We start from the raw sequence: 22619 nt of genomic DNA, 5'->3' as shown, positions 1-22619 counted from the left end.
ATTCCCTCCCGAGGGAGGTGGTAGAGAGGAAAACGGTGACGGAGTTCAAGAAAGCATGAGATGAACACTGAGGATCTCTAACTAGAATCTTAATGGGCAACCTTTCACGGTCTGAAATCCCGCAAAGGAGAGGGTTTGGATAGGCTGGAGCAAACTTCAGTGGGAACTCCAGTAGCTAGAAGCAAAAAGAGAACACTGGAAGGAGATTATAAGCGAGCGAAACAGGGTGACTGGAGAGAGAGAGAGACTGGGTGAATGCATAGGGTATATATGAGAGAAATAGAGACACTGGGTTGAACGCTGGAGGGGGGTATGGGTGTGAGAGGTAGTGGAGAGTCACAAATGGGTCCTGGTTCATCTAAAATTGTGCTACCTTTGCAATGGCTAGAGGGGATCCACAAGCGGGCGGGGGGGAGGGAGGGGGAGAAGCAGATAAGCAGGTTGTTATGAGAAGGCAATTTTTCATGGTTCAGGTTTTTAATTTGCCTTTGAAATGGCTGCTGAAACACCGAAAATAAGACCTAGTGTGTTTTTTGGGCCTTATAAGACAGTGCCTTATTTTTGGGGAAACACGGTACACACACTTTTTCTGTCTCTATTTGTTTCGGTCGTTCTACTAGATCCACACAGCACTGTATGCAAATAACATTCAAGGTTTTATTAAAATTTGATTTGATCGCTTGTCCAATTTCTAAGCGAGTTTACAATATAAAAAGAAAAGAAAAAACCCCAGCATGAACATAATATAAATGCCATTAACAATACCATTAACACATACAGAAAGAAAACAGTTACAAAGAAACATCAACTAATACTTGGCATATTAAAAGGGGACAAATGAGTCTCTACTGAATACAATGTGTGGCTTTTTTTGTAGTTAACTTTTTTTTTTTTTTACTAAAAATGGCATGCTAGTGTTTAATTTTAGGCTGCTTGTTACTTGTATTCTAGAAAGAGCCGCATCCAGTTCAGTTGCTTAATATACATTATACATATGATTTCAATTAAAAAAAACTGAGTTAAAAAAAAAAAAAAAAGTCTCGGAGGGAATAGGAACACTTGAATGCCGATACTGAGAGAGCCTGAGAATCAGATTTTTATTTAAATGTCTTTTCCTTTACTGGAAACATGATATGGTGCAATTTATTGTATTACATTGGTTTCAAAACCACACAGGCCCACCTGCTACAGTAATTCAGGTTTTAAACACTTAAGAGGCAAAACAGGGGAAAAAACCCAACCCCCAACAAAAAACCAACTCGGAGCCTTCTTTCAGCACTGAAATGTAGTGGCAAAAAGATGGAGTCTTGTGAACGTTAATGTGTTTAAATTTTTTGCTTTTATCTGGACTGTAATTTAAGATCTGAGCTGGAAACAGATATTTTGTTGGTGCTTTTTTTTTCCCCCTTCCCTGGATTAGTGAACATTAAAATCCATGATTTTAATTCTCCTCTTTTGCCTCGTAATGTAAAGAAACTATTTGAAAGATTTGAATGTTCGCAAAAAGATTTCTGAATTGAAATGCCCAAGGCGTCTTAACTGCAGCGATGTCCAAGTCATAAGAACATAAGAATTGCCGCTGCTGGGTGAGACCAGTGGTCCATCGTGCCAGCAGTCTGCTCACGCGGCGGCCCTCTGGTCAAAGGCCAGGGCACTAACTGAGTCTAGCCTTACCTGCGTACGTTCCGGTTCAGCAGGAACTTGTCTAACTTTGTCTCGAATCCCTTAACCACACTTACTTTTCAGGCCTTGAGAATTAACGTTCGACGTTAGAGTTCACGTTCGACGTGAATTCTCAGGCCTTGAGCATGCGCACATGCTCAAGGCCCAGCACAGGAAGCAGATCTTCAGGCACCGGCACCACGCACAGGACATGCTGGTGCCAGTGCCGCTGCAGAGGCTACAGCAAAGTAAGAAGAGGGTTCGAGTGGGTTGGGGGGACCTCAGTCGCGGCGGGGGGGGGGTGCCCGATGGCAGCGGGGGGGGGGGTGCCCGATGGCAGCGGGGGGCAGGGTGCCGGTTCGCAGGGGGGGGCACTCGCAAATCGAAGCGCGCTCGGTTTCCGAGGTGCCGATTTTGCAAATGTTTTGCTCGTCTTGCAAAGCACTCGCAAACCGGTGCACTCTTAAACTGAGGTGCCACTGTACTCTATATCCACCACCTTTTTAAAATAAGGGTAAGAGATTAAGTATAAGATTGAAATAACATAGTTTAAAGAAAGTATAAGGCAGTGAAACTTCATTGCACTATGATTTTCAGCGCAGTTCAACTTACAGGAGAACCAGAGAAATCAGAAAAAGAGCAATGAAATGACTGAAGGTTTTAATACAATTTCCTGATTTTGCACGAGCACTTTTGTATAAACAAAAAAACTGTGAACTGCGGATCCTCGTTGCACATCATCACCTTGGAACATCTATGCTAAAGATAAGTAGCAATTTAGGGTTCCTTTTACTAAGGTGTGCTAGCGTTTTTAGCGCACGCAGGATATTAGCGCCCGCTACGCGTCTAGAACTAATGCCAGCTCAATGCTGGCGTTAAGGTCTAGCGCGCATGGCAGTTCAGCGCGCGCTATTCCGCGCGTTAATGCCCTAACGCACCTTAGTAAAAGGAGCCCTTAAAGTTGGTGTTTTGTGAAGCTGAGTAGATACATGTGCGATGATGGTTCCCAGCAGTCACGCACATAGTTACAGCGTTTTGCTAATGACCTGAGCACATTGTAGAGTCTTTCACTTAACAAAGGTTGTGCATATAGAGTAGAGAATGACACGGTGATAAAATTCATCACTGTTCCCGTCCCCGCGGATAACCGCGGGAAATAATCCCATGTCATTTTTTAGTGTCTATTTCAACCTCAGTCCTTCTACACCAGCATTCTTCAAAGCAAAGCTTGCGGGTCAGTGGTTATGGCCATTCATACTCTGATTCTTATGTGAGCCAAGGATAATGAAGCCATTGTGACATCACTGATGTGATTGGCTCTTAGGCACTGGTGGAATGAGGCATTATGACATCACAATATCTGCTCTGGATACCAGAGACTGTCATTCTGTAGTGTCTGTTTCAACCTCAGTCCTTCTACACCAGCATTCTTCAAAGCAAAGCTTGCGGGTCAGTGGTTGTGGCCATTCATACTCTGATTCTTTCCTCTCTCCTTAAAGAATGACATGAAGATGGTTTCCTGCGGTTATCCGCGGGAACGGTGATAAATTTTGTCACCGTGCCATTCTCTAATATAGAGTATTGAAAAAGCATAAGAAAAAAATATTTTAAAAAATAGTAAAACCAATAAGAAGTGTCACAGCATTATATTTTTGATGCATATAGTGTGAATGCTGTATAGTACAAATAAAGATCCCAAGCAAAATAAGATTATATAAATGCCTCCAGGTAGATATTTTACAAGATTAAGATGCCCAACTTAATCAGTTGGCTGCCTACATCTGTCAAATTGAGCTTTTTTTCCCTTACCTGAGTACATAAATTTAGGATCTGAAAAAGTGGGTAGGATCAGAGGAATGGGCAGGCAGCCGGAACACATTTACAGTACAGATTTACAGCACTAAGCATCTGATTTATGGTAACAGCCTGAAGTTATAACAGTGAAAAACAGAGCCAAATTTAGGAATACAAGAAGAGCAGTCTTCCAAAAAGCCTTTAACCCAGGCTAATTGTATTTGAAAACTGCTTTCTGAACAATTATAGAAAATAAAAGTGTCAGACGTCTATAACATTATTTTCTCATGTAGCGCCAGGAAGTCTCTCTTTCTCTGTCTCTCTCTGTCTCTTTTTGATGAGAGTGAACCTATGAGCCACCATAAAGTCATGAACGATAACATGAAGAAATCCATGTTACTATATTTAAAAAAAAGGAAGACCATCCAAGAACAGGATAAAATCAGCATGTGAGACAGCCATATTCAATAATCCAAACAACTGCACACCTCCATTTGCAATGAAGTAGAAGCCATGCTGAGGTCTGTATCTGTTTTTTTTTTCAGTGTTTAAGCTTTTTGCAAATGAAGTTATATATGTAATCTCTATATTTTTTTTCATGTGCTTTCCTTGCTTTCAGTAATGAGCTGATTGGAGCACTGTTTAGTCAAAAAAGTGTTGCTTTTTAGCAAGAAACATAAACCTGTGTTTTTCATGTGCTGTGCTCAGTTAATGGATCTTTTCCTCTAATTAGCAAATAGCATTGCTGTTTGTCCACAAAAATAGAAGGTTTTGCATGCAATATATCTGTTTTGATGTGCCCTGTTTATGTGGTGCCTTATTAAATGTATTTTGAGCTTAATAAAGCAAAAATAAAAACCCAGAGAGCTATTTAGCAGATCGCATTAAGGACGTCCAAACTGAGCCTAAGTTCCATCCATAGAACTCAGGTCTATCTGAAGCCCAAACTATACTGAAAAGTAGATCTGGTTTTCATTTGTAGACATGAGATGGATGCTCTAGGTAGCTGAGCGTTATGCAAATGAATCAAAGGATGCTCATATTGAATCATTGCTCAAACCACTCTCACACCTATTTCGGTTCATAGACAACCACTCGAAAGACAAAGGCACGCGCCGACAACTGAGTGCAAGACGGAGGCGTGCGCCGAAGAAAATTACAGTTTTTAGGGCTCCGACGGGGGTTTTTGTTGGGGAGCCCCCCCAGTTTACTTAATAGAGATCGCGCCGGCGTTGTGGGGGGCTTGGGGGGTTGTAACCCTCCACATTTTACTGTAAACTTAACTTTTTCTCTAAAAACAGGGAAAAAGTGAAGTTTTCAGTAAAATGTGGGGGTTACAACCCCCCACACCTCCCACAACGTGGCGCGATCTCTATTAAGTAAAGTGGGGGGGGGTTCCCCCCACGCCCCCCCCCCCGTCGGAGCCGTAAAAACTGTAATTTTCTGCGGTGCGCACCTCCACGCTGCGCTCAATTGTCTGCGCGCGCCTTTGTCCCGGCGTGCTTTTGACCTGACACCCCTATTTCGTTAGGTATGAGTTTTGCTGATAGACGTCCACTGAATTATGGAGCCGCCTACAAAGTGATGTCCACATCCTTTGGATGACCAAGTGCTAATTATCACCCTTAAATGGCTCATGAACCACTTAGATTGGACGCCTGAGTCCCGCAAAACATTAGGCACCCTTTATAGAATCAGGGACTTGCAGGAAAATTCTATAAAGGGTGCCTACCGGCACTCAACTTAATTGGGAAACAACATTTGAAACGACAAGTGACAACAAATTTAAACGCCTATTATATGCTGTAAAGCGCCCACGTAGGTGTGGTTCACAGCAAATATAGGCACTTGAAATATAGGCCTTGGAAATAGAGAAGGACACGGTGACAAAATTCATCACCGTTCCCGTCCCCGCGGATAACCGCGGGAAACCATCTTCATGACATTCTTTAAGGAGAGAGGGAAGAATCAGAGTATGAATGGCCACAACCACTGACCCGCAAGCTTTGCTTTGAAGAATGCTGGTGTAGAAGAACCGAGGTTGAAATAGACACTAGAAAATGACATGGGATTATTTCCCGCGGTTATCCGTGGGAACGGTGATTAATTTTATCACCGTGTCATTCTCTAGCCACAACCACTGACCCGCAAGCTTTGCTTTGAAGAATGCTGGTGTAGAAGGACCAAGGTTGAAATAGACACTAGAAAATGATATGGGATTATTTCCGGCGGTTATCTGCGGGGACGGGAACGGTGATGAATTTTGTCACCGTGTCATTCTCTACTTGGAAACACTGGCCTACATTTCCCAGAGGCATGATTCTCTAAACAGCGCTGTCATGTGACTGACACACGACCGAGAGCTGTTTTTTTAGGTGGTCGCCAATATCGGTGCCGTATAGAGAATCCGGGCCTTAGTTTAGCGAACAAGCTAATAAAAATAGGGAAAATAATGTGTCTTCATTTTCTGTATTCAATAAAGGTTTGGCATGGTTCACCAAACCTCACAGATTTCTTCATAATATAGCACTTAACCAGTTAAAAATTCTTAGGACTGAGCTATATCTGATGTCTTTTGCCAGACTTGTTTCTACAATTCTAGAGTTCAGTTATCGACAATACTTTTTGTAAGAAATTCCAAGACTGTAGTGTTTAGCCACCTTAGGCTTGGCTTAATAAGACTTGTCACATTCTTTGTGTATGAGGAAAAATCTTGCTAAACCACAGCAAATCCACTCATCCTCAAGTGGCCTAACTTTGCGGGCAAAGAGGCAGACATTTTGGGTCAGACTGGGGCCCAGCAGACAGAGCTATGGAGTCAGTACACCAAACCTTTGATTCTAACACCTCTACTTATTTATTTATTGTTCAACTGTTGACATAAATATGAGTTTAAGTATATAAATATACAGTGTATTGATATAGATATATATACTTAAACTTATTCAGTAGACTCTCAGTTAACCAGCACCTATGAGGATTGATAGATGCCAGATAAATGTAATTTCTGGTTGCTTGAGAGTTACTATTAAATATGGGCTTAACTAATACTATATCCCATACTATATCATACCATAAACTGTTCCAGACAAACTAGCGGACATGTGGTAGGCAAAGTGGGCATGCTCAGAGGTGGCGTGCCAAGTTTACACTTAAATTTCTTCCAGAAATTGATTTTATTTTCATTTTTGTTTAAAATATTACAGTATTTTTTTTTTTTGCTGGTTGCTTGAGAGTTCTGGTTAACAGAGAGTCTACTCTTAACTATACATGGCAAATCTAAGAAAAAAAATATTTACAGAAACAATTTTCTTTATATACTAATTAGGAGTAATAGACCACAAAATATATTTGAACAAAGAACCTGAACAAAAAAATAAAATGTGCACTACACTTGTAAATTTTTATTTTGAAGCTAGAGTCCGAGTCGGTACATTTTTACTGAACCGGCTCCACCCAAAATTGCTCCACTTCCAAAGCCCTGCCAACAGGAGCACCTGTTTTCCATCCTAATCCCTCAAAGATAATGAATTTGTTCTGTTATGTTTCCAGAAGCTGCTAGTATGTAACTATAGATAGCATCGGGCATTATAAAATAATTCTGATTCTGAATGGATTCAACTGTTGCCAAAATATAAAGGGTCATATGTGAAACAGTAACAGAATTCTTATCTTGTGTTACTGACACAATGAAATAAGTGGAAACAGATTATAGATTAGAGTTCACAAATATATCTTTGTATCAAATACATTAAGCAGAAATTGAAACTATTACAAGATATTTCCAGTAAGTTCTTCAATAAACACATTGAAAATATGCAGCTATTTAGCAGGAGAAGTGTCCAGCTGCTATGCTATATTACTCATGGCATCTATAATATCCGTTCTTTTCCTCACTCATAGGGATCAGTTTTTGTATAATCCCACTCTATTCTTGGACAAGTGAGTTATGCATCCCATGTTGCGAGACTGCTTGTAAGAAGCCTCATTTATATAATTTTTCTGAACCTCCCCCTCTTACCTCAGGACTGCCCTCTGGCCATCAGCTGCTTTCCTACAAGCGAGACAGTAAGAGCTAGTCTTTTCTGCTCATGTTTATTTTTCCTTCTGCTCAGTATTTTTACGTGCTTCGCATCCTTGGGCTGTTGAGGTTCCCTGCAGAGGGAGATTGCAGACTTTGCAGGTTGTCTGCTTCCAGAGGGGTTGATTGCTTTGCAGTGCACCTGCTGAGCCCTCCTGCCATTAGTGTTGGGCTTGAGGGGCAGTCAGAAGACCAGCAGTCCAGGTTATAAGGCAGAGGATATCCTTGTAAGCTGTTTGAGCTTCATTTGCTGCAGCTCCCAGCACCACATTGCACAGTGAGTACAGGGATGATAGCCTGTCACAGCGATTTGGGGGGGTATCTTAAAAATAGTTTCGGGCAGTTTGGGAGTTAGCCCTAGCCCTCAACCCCTAAAATCATAAAATCATCATGTTTGGGGCGTTCCTTTGCTTTTCTCAGGCTATTTTTATTTGAAAAATTCCACCTGCGGCAGCCATCATGGATTTTCCCGATTCAAATTTAAAGATATTTCTTGTCTCTTCAAGTTTTGTTTTGGCAAGAAAATCACTCAGGTGGAGGTTTTGTTGGCCCTGGTTCCCTCAACCCCTTTAGGGGGTCCTGCCATCCATTTCAGCTGTGGTCGGTTTAATGTTCAATAATTTTTTTTATTGAGTTTTAAAAATAAAATATACATAACAAAAATCTTACAAAGAATATCATCTCAAATCAGTTAATACATTGTAGATATATAAAATTCAAAGAAATCAACAATCAATTATCATCACAATACAGTATCTCCCAACACACCCTCCTCCCTTCCCATCCCCACTTCCCCCTTCCACCCATCTCATTTCCAAATATTACTAATAAATAGTACTTCACTTTATGATTACAAATGTAATGAGTTCACTACAAAACTGCATGCTCTGATATTTGCTGTATATTTGTATATGTACTTGTATAATATTTGTATATGTGGCCGGTTTAAAGAGTCAAAATTGGCCCCTGGGGAAAGTGTGGTTGCGGCCCTGTGAAACACAGCTGCGATTCAGCGCTGAAGGTAAAAAAAAAAAAAAAAAAAATCCTCTAAAAGCTCCAAACAGAATTCCCAGGAGGTGGTTGCTTCTCTGGATCAGTTTTCCCCCCCCCCCCCCCCCCCAGATTTTATTAACATGCTCTTCAGGCTTATTTAGCCAAGAAAAAGGTGCCAAGTGCACTTCCCTTATGTAACATGTTTTGTCTGTTATGTTCATTGTATTCTGTTTTTCCCCATTTTTATATTTTTTAATTACTTTTTTTTTTAAATAATCTTTGTATAATTGTAAACTGATTTGGAATTAACTTGGAAACTTGGTATTTTAGCTGACTTTGGGGGTCCCCTTTCTCAGAATGCGGGTCTTAGATCCTGACTCCCCGAGTTACCCAGGGAAAATTCACTGGCTGTTGATACGGATGATCAAGACACTCTAATGATGCTCTTGCTTATTACGCAGGTGGGCACTACGACTGCGGGGGATGTAACGGCACTCGCAGATCTCTCTGTGAGAGGCTCCATATCTGGGTGGAGGATCCCATGGTGTGGAGATTCTTTAAGCCCTAAGCTTTGGTTGGTCTAATTTCTGAATCCCTCCAGGAGTTAAAAGCTGGAGGTTGGGAAGTCAGCAGCTGTGGAATGCTCCCTTATGAGCAGGGCAGGATTAATTCATCGAGGGCCCCTAGGCACACAAGTCCACTGGGCCCCCTGTCCCAAACCACCCGCCCTGCCTCAGCATACCCCGCCCCCTGCTCCACCCCCATTTTCCAGCATGTGCCTTTTTTTTTTCTCCACTTCCTACCCTCCTTCCTTGCCCATGATCTGGCATCTGTCTCCTTCCCTTCCCTCCATGGTCTGGTATCTCCTTTCCTTCCCCTTCCTCCCATGGTCTTGGCATCTCTCTTTCTTCTCCTCTCCCTTCCCTGGCCTTCCTTCTCCCTCCTTCCCTCTCTCTCCCCAATTGAGTGAAGCAGCATTCCCCTCCCCCCCATAGCTGCCTGGTCAGGTGAGATCAGCTTCCCTCCCTAACACTCCCTCACTGCCCTCTTGCCCACTGTCCATAAGTAAACTGAACCCAGTCTAACACTGTGTATTTTGGCTTCCCTTTTCCTCCGAAACAGGAAGTTACATCATGAGCGGGAGGGAGGAGAAGGGAAGCCAGTGCGCACAGTGTTAGAGCGAACTGAAACAGACAAAAAATGAAAGCAGATACCAGACTCCGCATGTCATGCAACATCAGAAAAATAGAAACAAAAACAGTGCAAAACAAAGCCAACAGACATAAATTCTCAACACTGACATAATTCAATCACTAAAGTGAAAATAAAATAAATTTTCCTACCTTTGCTGTCTGGTGATATTAATATACTAATCATCTCGTTCTGCTTTCCTCTGTCTGTGCTCTTTAACTCTTTTCAGGCTATTTCTTTTCTCACCTCCTTTCTTCTTCAGTGCCAAACAGACAGACAGAAGGTGGGAATGGATCTTTCACATTCAGCTTTCTTCAATTTTTCTTTTCTTTTTTGCCTCTGTCCACTCAAATCTTGCCTTCTTTCTCACCCTTCTTCTTTTAAATGTTCAGCTACCAATCAATTCTCCATCTTCTCTCAGTCCCTAGCTCTCCCATTTCCCATCTCACTCCTTTCCTAGCCTCCTATTTCCACTGTACTCACTGCTCTCTCACTCATCTTGTCATCTCCCTTTTGACCTCATCCACATGGCTCACCACTTTCAGAATCCCCCCACCCTCTCTCCACTGGTCAGGCTATAACTCCCTGTCCCTTTCTTTCCTTCTCCTGCCTAGCATCTTCTTATCCCAGCTCTCTTCCCTCCTGCCCTCCTATGGGTCCATCTCTCCTCTATCCCATGGTCCAACATTTTGCTCCCTCTCTTTTCTGTTTTTCTTCTTCCCTCCCCCCCTTGATGCTGAACAATGAAATGGAGGGGGAAAAAGAGAGATACTGCATCTCTCTGCCTTCCATCCACAGGCCTAACATTTCTCCCTCCCTTCCATCCCCAGATCCAACTTCTCTCCCTTTTTCTTCCCAACTGCCCCCATCCCATCTCTCCCCTGCCTGCCTGCCTCCCTTCCCCAGGTCCACCATTTCTCCCTTTCTCTTCCCAACAGTTCTCTCTTCAAGTATCTCTTTTCCTCTTCATCCACACCATTCAAGGTCCAACTTCTTTTCCTTCAGACCATTGCCCACTCTCTCTGTCCTCTGTTTATGGCTCCATAAGCTCTCCCCCCACAACCAATCTAGCACTTCTTTTAATAACCCCCTCCCCCCTGTACTTTAAAAAAAAAAAAGACCAGGTGGCTTCCTTGGCCTGGTATGTTCTCCCCCTTCTCTCCACGCCCATGCATCTCTACTTCACTCCTCTCCTACCATCATGTCCAATAATTCTCTCTCTCTCTCCCCAACAGTTCTCCTCTTTCTTCATCTCCCCACGTGCACCATCTCTTTCCCTCTCTCAGACACCCAATTCTTCCTTTATATTCTCTCCCTCACCTCAGCATCTCTCCCTCACTCCCTCCATTTTTCCATCTTAAGGCTCATGCTCCCCTCCCTCTTTCCCTTCATTCTGTGTCCTAAGTTCATGCCCCTCCTTCCATCATTTGTCCTGTTTGTACTCTCTCCCTCTCAAGTCCCAATACGTCCTTCACCCTCCCTCTCTTCTGTGCCGCAGGTGTTTAGCTTCTTGCCGGCTCCCTCCTCTATCTTGCTGCAGTGTTCGCTCAAAGCCATCGGAATGTCAGAGGGAACGCTTCTGGATCAGCCGCAGGAGCTGCTGCCTGTGGCTTTGAGTGAACACTGCAGCAAGACAGAGGAGGGAGTTGGCAAGAAGCTAAACACCGCATGCGGCCTGTGGGCTGCGGGTTGGACACCTCTGTAAAGAGAGGAAATTGAGGCAGTGGGGATCGGGTACCAAGCAACCAACCAGTTGCGCCAATACCAGGGGAGGGTTCCAGGGGGGGGGGGGGCCCAGTGTTGTCATCGATGCTGGGGGGGGGGGGGGCGTTGCTGTTGCTGTTGCTGTTGTCCCTGCCCCCAAAAATTGGAAAGCTAAGTCAGTGTGCCCTTCTTCAGCAGGCCCCCCTGACAGTTTCGGGCCCTAGGCATGTACCTACTGGGCCTATCCGTTAATCTGGCCATGCTTATGAGCAGCCCAAAGCCGCAGTCTTCATCCTTTCCAGATCAGACAGACATTGCAAAAATGCTCATGGATCACTGGGAGATACTGGAGTTGCTAGAGCCATATCCAAGCTCTACCCTACAAGTACCTGGCAGAAACCCAAATAGTAGTAATATTCCAGAGCTGAGATTGTGATGTCATTATGCCTCATTCCACCAATGCCTAAGAGCCAACACCATCACTGAAGTCACAATGGCTTTATTGTCCTACACTTGACTCATATAAGAACATAAGAACAACCATACTGGGTCAGACCAATGGTCCATCTGTTTCTACAGTGGCCAATCCAGGTCACAATTCTGATGCCTAAGATAGTCTGACAAGTTTAGAGAAGGCTAATTTCATAGATTAGGATAGAAGAGACATTTAAGCATTTTTAAATACAATGAAGACAGAGAATAGTATCTGTATTCATAGCAGCCTATTAAAAGTGAGCTTTCGTTGAGCAGAAGGGAGAAGCAACTGTGAACATAAATGAATTTGTAATGGAAACTGATTTTTAGAGACAGGACAGGGAAGTATATATATGGAGATCTTAAAAATAGAAATAGCTTCAAATGAGCATGAGAAAAGTGAGAGGATTGATCAGATTGATATTAATTTTATTTGTCAGATTGCAGAAATACGGTTATCTTTATCTAAAAATAAAGATAATTTTTCAGCTACCTAATATACCAAAGTAGCAAAAAAAAAAAAAAAAAAAAGAATTGTGATTGAATTTGGATTATGCGGAGTTGCTAATTTTTGGATGATGGATAATGGATGGGGAGAAGATGGACTGATACGGAGATACAAACATTTATTTTACTGAAAGCTGTAGTACAGATTAATATTTTGGCTGATGGAATAGCTGACAAAGGGCAAATGCAAGATTTATTGAGAAAATTAGACCAACATGACTTGGCAGCAGAAGAAATGTGAAATAGAAATAACTGGACTGTGTCGAAAATAACATCATCATTCTTTTTGCAGAAGGGGGAATAAGGTTGTAAAGGAGGAGATGGTAATATAAATGGAAGGAACAATCAAATAAGGCAGGAACAGAGCGGCTCAATGTTTCCCATATTACGTTTTGGGTACAGACTTTGCAGACAGTTAGATAGGAGAAAAAAAATGCTAGGCAAGAATGAAGGAAAATTAAAAAAAAGAAAGAAAAAGCAACCTGTATGTAACATAAAAGTAATTCACATTAGAGAATGACATGGGGGCCAAATTTTTCCCCGTCCCCGTGGGGACATATTTTTCCCCGTCCCCGCAGGGACAAATTTTCCCGCTCCATCCCCGCGAGTTTCTTTTCCTGTCCTTGCCCCATTCCTAAAAGCTCAGTCATCATCTGCACAGGCCTCAAGCACTTTAAAATCATAAGTGTCCGAGGCTTGCACGATTAAGGCAGAGTTTACAGCAATGAGGCAAGGACAGCAACAAAAGCTGCGGGGATGGGAAAATTGAATTCCTGCGGGGACGGGGAACAATTTGTCCCCGTGTCATTCTCTAATTCACATATCACCCAAATGACAAGTATACTGTGAAAAATGGACAAGTTGGATAATTGTCAGTCAATCATAGATATTCTGTAGTTATCAGGGATAATCTGGTATTAGGATAATGTTTTATTGATTGCATGTTGCTGATATTTGATAATGGCGTATCTGTTAAAATTATTATTGGTTTGTTCTGATATAATTATTAATGATATATAGATTTGTTATATATATTTGTTTTGGAAATAAAGAAGCAAAAAGGCTTTTATATCAAAAAGATTCAACTACATTAATAACGCCCTCCTTTACAAAGCTATGCTAGCGTTTTTAGCGCTGGCCATCATGGTAATAGCTCCAAAGCTCATGGAATTCATATGAGCGTCCGAGCTGTTACTGCTGCGGCCGCGCTAAAAACGCTAGTACCACTTTGTAAAGGAGGGGTTAAGATATATATATTAATGCCCAACATGTTTTGCCATTCCATCTCGAATCAAGGGCATATATTTTAAATTAATTCAAAGACTCTACTTCCCTTAAGATATGACGTTCCACAACACAACAAAAGAAAATGCGATAATTTTAAAAATGTATCAGTTGTCGTAACCTTGTGCCATCACAAATAAATGCTCCACAGTCTTTCAGCCTGGAATGCCAAAAGATATCTGGCATTAATATACAGAGAATCACAACCGGATGGATTTACTGCTACTGGGCTACCTTGTTTTACCTTTGAATTCTATATTTAAGAAAAAGACAAATATATTCATATTACATTACATTAAAACACTTATGCTGCTCAGTGAACTGTGTAGGCAGCTGCAGAATATGTTTTAAACACTAGATCATCCATAGAAAATCACAGTAGTACATCGATTAAAAAATTATCTAATAGTAACATGGGTGCAGATCCAAGATCTAAGCATAAACTAATCAAGTAATCAGTTTATTGGAATTAAGAAGCACTTGGCAGCAATTATGCCCATATCTGCCCTGTGCCCTATTCTATTACATTTCTGCCTGAATTTCACAGCGCACAACTTCAAAGGGCCATGGGTGGGGCAGGGGCATTTCCAGAAATTGGACGTGGTGTGTTAGAACGCCTGCATTTGCACACCTAAGAGCCGTCAGTAGGGCGCCAGCCTTTGACAAGTGTCGGAGCATGCTGAATTCTATTAACATAGTAGATGACGGCAGATAAAGACCCGAATGGTCCATCCAGTCTGCCCAACCTGATTCAATTTAAATTTACTCGTAGCAGAGCACCCTTTATAGAATTCCAGCTTGCTGCAGATTACCTTAGCACCAAACTTTGGGTAACATTTATTGGAATCTGGATTCACGGGTTGAGAACTCGTGACTTCGGTTATTCTTAGTTTTCGTCTTTGTGACTCACCCCGCCTCCCGGACTTCTCTACTGTACTTACTTTTTAAAACCTGATGGTCTAGCGGTGAAGCAGGGCAGGAATGATCTTCCTACGCTCCTGCCCTGTGCACAACTGGAAACAGAAATGGCTGCCGTGAGTCCCCATGGTCTTCTGGGAACTCACGGCAGCCATTTTTGTTCCCGGCTCTGCACGGGACAGGAGTGTAGGAAGATCGCTTCCGCCCTTGCTTCTCCGCTTGACTACCAGGCTTTAAAAAGTACAGTGGGGAGAGGTTTGGGAGGCAGGGGGGGGTGGGTCAGAGTCGGCCCTAAAGTTATTCGCTATTTTTTGGTATTTGCGGGCCGGCTTTGCCCCTATCTCCTGCAAATAGGGAGGGGAACGTGTATCTCATATAAGGGTCTTTTTTATTTAGGTGTGTTAACTGATTTAGCAAGCGCTAAATGCTAAGGTGCCCGTAGAATATAATGGGCGCCTTTGAATATAGCGCGCGTTAATCTTTAGTGCGTGCTAAATTGGTTAGCGTGCCTTAATAAAAGGACTAACAAAACAAAAATTCGGGTTTGATTTGGGCCTTTTAATGAAAGGACCCCATACTGTGGAAGCTCTTTACTAATAAAGCATGCCGGTGCATTTCATGTTGCTAAAACAGGCCTATTGTCTGAAACACTGTGAAAAAATAAAGCGGCTTTCAAGTAATGGCCCTGCCATCACATCTTTTATTGAGAATATAACTTTGGGCTTAGATTTTTCTTTTTTTTTTTTTTTTAATGAAATATTAGAGTTTGCCATAACGTATCATATAAGTACATTTTGATGTCCTTCCTAATGACAGTTCCAGCCTGCTTTATAGCAGTTTTGGTTTATTTGAGTCCTACTGTTTAGTGCAAGAACTTGAGACAGGCTTCCTGTTGCCTCTCATGGTTTTTCTCATTGGCCTTTCTCTTGTAGGAAATGGGACTGATTTGGCAGAAATGGATTTGAACAAATTCTGTGATTACTTCAACAGACTTGCCCGGTAGTGGATATGTTTCCCCCCCTCCCCCCAATAGTCCATTAAAAAAAAAAAAAAAGTGCACTTTCATGAGATGCTGTTCCAGTAGCTCTGATTCAGTTGCATTTAAATTATTATTATTATTTTTAAACCCTCTTTCCTCCTTATGTCTGTTATACTGTTTCATTATTGGCTTCTTTAAGAAACTCAAATTCTGTATGATTAACTATTCTTTTGGTTTTATGCTCAAAAAATTTGGAACTCTGTGCCGTACCACCAACAATGTCGCATTGTGTTGTAGGTTGTGTGAATTTCACATGAGTTTGTCATTTGTATTCACAACCCCAATACAAGTACTACCTAATGTTTGCATAAAAATAAACATAATTAAAAGCATTAATAATACAGTAAAAATATAGCAGTACCCTCAGTTAATACCACTCTATACCCCCATAAAACCATTTATCAAAAAAAGAATCCTCATGACTCCCCCAGAGACCTCTATTATACTCTCTCCTGCCAAGCTAATCCTAGCCCTTTTCCAAATAGCTACATATTCATCTTTTTGTAGAACTCCGTATAATTTTCCTCCAACCTCAATTCCATGGGGATCAAATGCCACAATTCATGGGCTCTTACAGATCAGGTTCTCTCTCTCTTCATGTCAAATTGATGCCAGTAATAAGCAATTGGTCCATTTCAGTCTTTGTTATACACAGGCGCAAAATGTAAAAGGTTAGAAAAGACAATCATGCTGCCAATTTACTTGTAAATTGATAATGGACCAATTCTCATCTTACTTGTAGGAGAAGCCTATATGAGACCCTTCTCCTCCACTGCCAACTCCAGGCTCCGTCCCTTCTTTCTTGCAACGCCGTATGCCTGGAACAGGTTGCCTGAATCAATACGTCACGCTCAGTCTCTTGCAGTATTCAGATCCAAGCAATAAAAACCGACCTTTTCGCCTGACTCCTCAGTTCATGCTAGCATTCAGACTGTTACTCCCAAACCACCGTATTCTTAATAGATGTCAAGCTTATTCAAAATTTGATTAATCGCTTATCAAAAACTTCCAGGTGATGTACAATAATAATTAAAATAGGGAAGAGTATGTATAACAATTAAATGAACATAATTGAAACGTAGACAGTGACAATTAAGGGCTCCTTTTACTGCATTGCCACGCGTGCTAGACGCTAACGCCAGCTGGCGTTAGTTTTTACGCGTAGTGCGGGGAGCAACGCGCGCTAATCTGCAGCCCTAAGTGACATACTTCAACATGGTGGATAGTGGGGAGAACTACAATAAGGCTGGTCGCCAATTCTTTGAGATTTTATGATGTTTGCTTTCATTATTGGGCATGTGTTGAAATCTTTGTGATTATTGTTCTGTGTTTTGATAAAACAGATTATCCCAATCTCGCATACAATAGAGGCAAGAAATGATGTGATTTTTACTTTTTTCAAATGAATAATCAGTTCATTCCCTTTTAACTTCAATCTTTCTGTAGTCATGTAAGTTGATATATCAATAGGATGTAAAAACCACTCATATAGAACTACTAGTATTTTAGCCCGTTACATTAATGGGTGCTAGAATATATGTCTGTCTGTCTTTATTTCTGTCTCTCTCTCCCTCCCGCTGTCTTTCTTTCTGTCTGTCTCTGGCCCTGGCCCCCTTTGTCTGTCTCCCTGCCCCTGTGTCTTTCTTCTTTTCTTTCTGTCTCCCTTCCTCCCGCTGTCTGTCTGTCTGTCTATCTATCTGTCTCTCTCCCTGCCTCTTATGCAGCAGCATTTCTCTCCCACCACTTCCCTGTGCAGCAGCCAAAGCAGCATCCCCTCCCCCTCCATTTCTCACCCCCCCCCCACCACTTCCCTGTGTAGCGTTTCCTCTACCCTACTTTCCCTTCCCGTAGTGTGTCCGGCTCCCTTAGTCCCTTATCTCCCCCCCCCACCCGCGGTCTCGACTACGAACCTGGCGCTTCCAGCAGCGTGTGCAGCAGTCTTCACACGCTGCTTCGGGTCCTTCTACTGCCCTGATTTACTCTGGCACGTCCCTGATGACATCATCAGAGACGCGGCAGAGCAAATCAGGGCAGTAGAAGGATCCGAAGCAGCGTGTGAAGACTGCTGCACACACTGCTGGAATCGCCAGGTTTGTACTTGGGACCGCGGGAAGGGAAGGGGGGGGGCGGGCGGCAAAGGACTTGGGTCCCGGGTGGCGGGGTCGGAAAGTTGCTTGGCTCCTTGGGTCTGTTGCGGAGGCCGGGCTGGCTTGAGGCTGAGGGAGAGTGGCGCGAGGTGGAGAGTAGGGGGGGCCCGATGTCTTGCGCGCTTTTGGTGCTCCCGCCGGCTTTTTAGTCCTTTTCTGCATCTGCCCTCCGCCGACAGCCCTCCTCCGGGCAGCCGCCACTCCGCATGTCCTGGAGTCCTACGTAGTAAGCGCGCATGCGCACTCTTGCCGGCCACATTCTGACAGATCAGATCTCAGGGAACACGCGGCAAGAGTGCGTATGCGCATTTAGCGTTTTATTATTATAGATAACTGGAAAACCACGTAATCTTGGAAAATAATATTGAAATAGCTCAAGTGCTCACAGCAGTTTGTCTTTGAGCAAGCCTTAGGGCTCCTTTTAATAAGTAGCGTTTTTAGCGCGTGCTGCAGATTAGCGCGCGCTAACCCAGCTCAACCCAGAAACTAATGCCAGCTCAATGGAGGCGTTAGCGTCTAGCAGCTTAGTCAAAGGAGCCCTTAGTCAAAAATTGCCTAATGCGAGCTAATGATTTTTATAAAATGCAACTGTTAGCATTTTTGAATCATATTTTGAGTAAGATTTTCTAATCCCAATGACTTCAAAATCTTATTAGGTTTTTTATCCATCAATGGATCCATAACTGCATTAAAATCCCCTGCCACTACTATATTAGACTGAATGGTAACAGAATCCGAAAAAAAATGGGAGAACAATGAACAATAAGAAAAACCAGATCTCCCAAACCCCAAGAAATGGAACTAGATAAGGAGGAGAGACAACCCAGGAAATAATTACACTGCTGTCGCTAAAACAGCTACATAAGGTAATTTAGAAAGGTAGAGAGAGCCCTCAGTCACACAGCCTCCACTTACACCCAAAAGGGTGTTAACTGTGAAACATCCCCGGGCTCTCTCCGTAGAAATTTTGTGATAAATATACACACAAATAGTGCTGAAGGTGCAAAACATAATCAAAAAACACACTCTGCAGATAAAGAATAGGATTGTCTCTACCCCTTATCCAGGGGGCCCGAACAAAAAAATTCTAACGTCCAAATCCAACTATGCAAAAACCAACTGGAAGTACTTAGCTTCTCTGTGGATAAACGCAGCCAGCAGATAGCAAATTTGTCCTACGGGACTCCGTTTCGGGGGTGAACACCCCCTTCTTCAGGAACAGCTGGGCTGTACTGTAACCTCCGAGTCATCAGGCTACAATAGTTTAGCAAGGAAGAAAATGTGTTTTTTTTATTACGTTTTTGCACCTTCAGCACTATTTGTGTGTATATTTATCACAAAATTTCTACGGAGAAAGCCCGGGGATGTTTCACAGTTAACACCCTTTTGGGTGTAAGCCAGTGACGGCCATTACCGTACTTCTGGGGTCTCCGGAGGGTGACTGAGGGCTCTCTCTACCTTTCTAAATTATCTTATGCAGCTGTTTTAGCGACTGCAGTGTAATTATTTCCTGGGTTGTCTCTCCTCCTTATCTAGTTCCATTTCTGGTTTTTCTTACTACTATATTAGAAGCAGCATATTATTTTTCCCCTTAAAAATGCACATCCAGAAGGGGGGGAAGGGTTTTTTGATTTGAATATTAAATAAGGTATATAGGAATGGGGTTTATGGTAGGTTTTCTTGAATTTAAAGAATGTTATTGATTAGGGGGGATAAATTCTGATATGGATTTTAACAGAATATTAAGTGTTGTATTTGAGTTTAAAATGTTATAAATGCTGTTACACTTAATGTAAATTTTTTAAAAATGAATAAAGAATTTGAAAAAAAAAAAAAAAAATCATATTTTGCATTGGTCTACCGGTTCTGTATTGAAATAAACTGTTAGGTAAACCAGCAGCATGAGAAGAATTTGCTGTGTGTTATATATAGGCAAGAGTAGAAAATTTGGTTAAAAAAATAATTTTAAAATAAGTTTAATAAAGATAAGAAAATAACAATAAAAGGAAGGAAGTGAGGGGGTGTAAGCCTGTAACGTGAGCTGGAGTAAGTGAAGACTTTTCACGATATAACCCAAATTGGGTACATAACTCCAGATTCTGAGGCTTTTCAGAATATAAACCAATTGAGCCTTACAGGTTTATTTCACTAACCAGTGGTTTTGAGATGTTTAGTAGATAATACTTTTGAACCATAGGATTTTCTTTGGATGTTGATTATGTACGTGCCATGTTGTAACCCACCTTGGGAAAGGTGAGATATAAATAAAGATATGGGAAAGGAAAGTAATCATAAAAGGTAAAAAAACAAACAAAAACAAGCCCAACTTATAAGGAGTGGGGTAAATTATTAAAACTACAAAAGAACATACGCAAGGAAGCTCGAAAAAAGTTGGAGAATGGAACCAAAGATGTCTAAAGTTGGAGAATGGACCCAATGATGTCTAAAGCTGGAGAATGGAACCAAAGATGTCTAAAGTTGGAGAATGGACCCAAAGATGTCTAAAAGCTGGAGAATTGACTCAAAGATGTCTAATGTTGGAGAATGGACCAAAGATGTCTAATGCTGGGAGAATGGACCCAAAGATGTTTAAAGTTGGAGAATGAACCAAAGATGTCTAATGCTGGAGAATGGACCCAAAGATGTTTAAAGTTGGAGAATGGACCCAAAGATGTCTAAAGCTGGAGAACGGACCCAAAGATGTCTAAAGTTGGAGAATGGACCCAAAGATGTCTAAAGTTGGAGAATGGAACCAAAGATGTCTAATGCTGGAGAATGGACCCAAAGATGTTTAAAGTTGGAGAATGGACCCAAAGATGTCTAAAGCTGGAGAATGGACCCAAAGATATCTAAAGTTGGAGAATGGACCCAAAGATGTCTAAAGCTGGAGAACAGACCCAAAGATGTCTAAAGTTGGAGAATGGAACCAAAGATGTCTAATCCTGGAGAATGGACCCAAAGATGTCTAAAGCTGGAGAATGGAACCAAAGATGTCTAAAGCTTTAGTCCAACTGACTCTCTCCTTGTGCGTGCTTCATGCGTAACGTAACCATTTATTTTTTTCATCAAAAGGGGACATCTATTAATTGTCAGTCCCGCCCCAATCCCGCCATAGCCCCGCCCCAATCCCACCCTAGCCCCACCCCACCCCCACCCCCAATTTCTTCCATAACTTATTAATTCTTAATGGTAACCATAAAATTTTAAAAAACTACAAAGCACACTATACGCAGAGAAAATGTTAATTATCATTTATATTTGGGGGGGTTTTCAAAGATGTCAAGGCAAATGACTTTCAAATATGCAATGTCACCTCAGTAAGTAAAGAAAAATAGACAAATATAGTGCAAAATATAGACAGCAGATATAAATTCTCAAAACTGACACATTTTGATCACTAAACTGAAAATAAAATCATTTTTCCTACCTTTGTTGTCTTGTGATTTCATAAGTCTCTAGTTGCGTTTCCTTCTGTCTGTGTATCCTTTCTTTCTGCACTCAGGCCCAACAATTGTCCCTTTCTATTCCCTCCCTCCTTCCTTCCCATGTCCTTAGTGCCCCCAGTGCCTCTGTCCTTAGTGCCCCAAGTGCCTCTGTCCTGTGTCCTTAGTGCCCCCAGTGCCTCCGTCCTGTGTCATTAGTGCCCCCAGTGCCTCCGTCCTGTGTCCTTAGTGCCTCCGTCCTGTGTCCTTAGTGCCCCAATGCCTCCATCCTGTGTCATTAGTGCCCCCAGTGCCTCCGTCCTGTGTCCTTAGTGCCCCTTCCTGTCTTTAGTGCCCCCAGTGCTTCCTTCCCATGTCTTTAGTGCCCCCAGTGCCTCCTTACCAAGTCCTTAGTGCCCCTTCCCATGTCTTTAGTGCCCCCAGTGCCTCCTTCCTATGTCCCTCTCACTGCCTTCCACACTTTGTCCCACCCCCACCCCCCAAGTTAGCCTGCCTGCCTGTCTACCTCTCTCCCTCCCTCCCTGGCCAAAGCCAGCCTGCTTGCCTGCCAACCTATCTCCTTCCCTCCCTGCCGCAAGAAAACCCCAAAAAAAGCCTCCCTCGGTCTGCTGCTTTTACCGCCCTGCAGCTGCTAAACCCGACAGGAAGTCTTCTTTCCGACGTCAATTCTGACGTCGGAGAGGACGTTCTGGGCCAGCCAGGCAGCGATTGGCTGGCCCAGAACGTCCTCTCCGACGTCAGAATTGACGTCGGAAAGAAAACTTCCTGTCGGGTTTAGCTGCTGTAGCGGCTGGGCGGTAAGAGCAGCAGACCAAGGGAGGCTTGTTTTTTTGCGGCAGGGAGGAACAGGAAGTGATCGCCTGTCCCGTTGTCCCCGAGCACAGCTTCGGGACGCTGTCTCTGAAAACGGGACATTTCGGTGTCCCGAAGCTGTGTGTGGGGACAACGGGACAGGAGGTCTGAAAACAGGACTGTCCCGTTCAAAACGGGACGTAAGGTCATCTTATTCATGCGTCTCCATGTGCATGCTTCAGGCTCCCAGTGTCTGCTACTCCAGAACAATTGAACTATATGCAACTGACAGTATCCTATTGCCTTAGGCTAACATGCACGTATTTAGAGCACGCTATTTACTGCGCCCTAAAAAGCATAGCGCACCTTAGTAAAAGAGGGGGTTAGTCTTCTGTTTCCTGTTGTTAATTGTCATGTGTTTTGTTTGCTGTTATGTATGTTAGCATGTAACCCGTTCTGGGCTCCTCTGGGAGGACAGGATATAAATCGAATTAATTAAATAAATAAAGCCCACTTTAAAAAAAACTGCTTTCAACTCTTTAACTCCCACTCGCTACTATCAGATACCTAGACCTATTGTATCATTTCCT

At 42.6% G+C, this 22619-nt stretch overlaps 1 protein-coding gene across 4 annotated transcripts in view; it reads left to right on the top strand.

The window, feature by feature from the left end:
• The window catches only part of TMTC2 (transmembrane O-mannosyltransferase targeting cadherins 2), a 305129-nt gene that overhangs the window by 182054 nt on the left and 100456 nt on the right, over nt 1–22619 (top strand). The gene's annotated exons all lie outside the window — the stretch shown is intronic.

This window comes from Geotrypetes seraphini, chromosome 7 (genome assembly GCF_902459505.1).
Source record: "Geotrypetes seraphini chromosome 7, aGeoSer1.1, whole genome shotgun sequence".
Classification (NCBI taxonomy): Eukaryota; Metazoa; Chordata; class Amphibia; order Gymnophiona; family Dermophiidae; genus Geotrypetes; species Geotrypetes seraphini.
The sequence above is the reverse complement of the archived record's forward strand: the minus strand, read 5'-3'. Positions and strand labels throughout refer to the sequence as shown.